Source organism: Petromyzon marinus, unplaced genomic scaffold (genome assembly GCF_048934315.1).
Source record: "Petromyzon marinus isolate PM22_M1 ecotype Great Lakes invasive population unplaced genomic scaffold, UKy_Petmar_22M1.pri1.0 PM_G_Scaffold_40, whole genome shotgun sequence".
In the NCBI taxonomy this organism is placed as follows: domain Eukaryota; kingdom Metazoa; phylum Chordata; class Hyperoartia; order Petromyzontiformes; family Petromyzontidae; genus Petromyzon; species Petromyzon marinus.
In genome coordinates this window covers 187,501-190,000 of record NW_027422984.1, presented here as the reverse complement: position 1 = coordinate 190,000, position 2,500 = coordinate 187,501, and positions in this window count along the sequence as shown.

Sequence of the window (2,500 nt, the reverse complement as noted above, 5' to 3'; positions counted from 1 at the left end):
CCTTTGGCAGACAGAAGCAGCGTCGTTAGTAGAGAACTGGTGTTTTAGTGTCTCTGAGTACAGTCGTTTAGCCTCTCTCACCGCTTTGCTAAACCTGTTCTTCGACTCCTTGAATCTGTCTCTATCCCCACTCCTAAACGCTTCCTCCTTCTCCAACCTCAACCTTTTGAGCTTTGCTGAGAACCAGGGCTTGTTGTTGTTAAAGTTCACCCTGGTACGTGTTGGGATACAGCAGTCCTCACAGAAGCTGATGTACACAGCCTCTGTGAGTTCATCCAGACTATTGGTAGCAGTCGTGAACATATCCCAGTCAGTACAGTCTAAGCACGCCCGCAAATCTTCCACAGCCTCACTGGTCCACTGTTTAGATGTCCTCACAGCAGGTTTACAGAGTTTTAGTTGCTGCCTGTATGCACGAATCAGGTGGACCAAGGGAGTTCTGTGCGAGCCGAACAGCCCCGTGACCCACAAGAGAAACATCCCCGCCAAATTCGAGCGTTTGACGGGGTCTATCCGTGAAAAAATATTCACGTTTTTGAGTGCACATGCATTTCTGCTGCAAATGCCTCTGGAAGTTTCATGCCGTTCGTATGCCAATTGTGGCAACACGAAAATGACCCGTTTTCCCATTCCGAGGGATTTCTGTGCGACCCTAACAGCCCCGTGAGCCACAAGAGACACATCCCCGCCAATTTCTAGCGTTTCACGGGGTCTATCCGTGAAAAATATAGACGTTTTTGAGTGCACATGCATTTCTGCTGCAGATGCCTCTGGAAGTTTCATGCCGTTCGTACGCAATGTGGCAACACGAAAATGACCCCTTTTCCCATTCCGAGGGATTTCTGTGCGACCCTAACTAACAGCGCCCGTGAGCCACAAGAGAGACATCCCCGCCAATTTATAGCGTTTCACGGGGTCTATCCGTGAAAAATATAGACGTTTTTGAGTGCACATGCATTCCTGCTGCAAATGCCTCTGGAAGTTTCATGCCGTTCCTATGCAATGTGGCCACACAAAAATGACCCGTTTTCCCATTCCGAGGCATTTCTGTGCGACCCTAACAGCCCCGTGAGCCACAAGAGAGACATCCCCGCCAACTTCTAGCGTTTGACGGGGTCTATGCGTGAAAAATATTAAAATTTTTGAGTGCACGTGCCTTTCTGCTGCAAATGCCTCTGGAAGTTTCATGGCGTTCCTATGCAATGTGGCAACACGAAAATGACCCCTTTTCCCATTCCGAGGGAGTTCTGTGCCACCCTAACAGCCCCGTGAGCCACAAGAGACACATCCCCGCCAATTTCTAGCGTTTCACGGGGTCTATCCGTGAAACATATAGAAGTTTTTGAGTGCACATGCATTCCTGCTGCAAATGCCTCTGGAAGTTTCATGCGGTTCGTACGCAATGTGGCAACACGAAAATGACCCGTTTTCCCATTCCCAGGGATTTCTGTGCGACCCGAACAGCCCCGTGAGCCACAAGAGACACATCCCCGCCAATTTCTAGCGTTTCACGGGGTCTATCCGTGAAAAATATCAATTTTTTTTTGACTGCACATGCATTTCTGCTGCAAATGCCTCTGGAAGTTGCATGCGGTTCGCATGCAATGTGGCGACACGAAAATGACCCGTTTTCCCATTCCGAGGGATTTCTGTGCCACCCTAACAGCCCCGTGAGCCACAAGAGAGACATCCCCGCCAATTTCTAGCGTATCACGGGGTCTATCCGTGAGAAATATTCACTTTTTTGAGTGCACATGCATTCCTGCTGCAAATGCCTCTGGAAGTTTCATGCGGTTCGTATGCAATGTGGCGACACGAAAATGACCCGTTTTCCCATTCCGAGGGATTTCTGTGCCACCCTAACAGCCCCGTGAGCCACAAGAGAGACATCCCCGCCCACTTCTAGCGTTTCACGGGGTCTCTCCGTGAAAAATATCACATTTTTTGAGTGCACATGCATTCCTGCTGCAAATGCCTCTGGAAGTTTCATGCGGTTCGCATGCAATGTGGCGACACGAAAATGACCCGTTTTTTCCCATTCCGAGGGATTTCTGTGCCACCCTAACAGCCCCGTGAGCCACAAGAGACACATCCCCGCCAATTTCTAGCGTTTCACGGGGTCTATCCGTGAAAAATATTAAATTTTTTGACTGCACATGCATTTCTGCTGCAAATGCCTCTGGAAGTTTCATGCGGTTCGCATGCAATGTGGCGACACGAAAATGACCCGTTTTCCCATTCCGAGGGATTTCTGTGCCACCCTAACAGCCCCGTGAGCCACAAGAGAGACATCGCCGCCAATTTCTAGCGTTTCACGGGGTCTATCCGTGAAAAATATTCACTTTTTTGACTGCACATGCATTCCTGCTGCAAATGCCTCTGGAAGTTTCATGCCGTTCGCATGCAATGTGGCAACACGAAAATGACCCGTTTTCCCATTCCGAGGGATTTCTGTGCCACCCTAACAGCCCCGTGAGCCACAAGAGACACATCCCCGCCA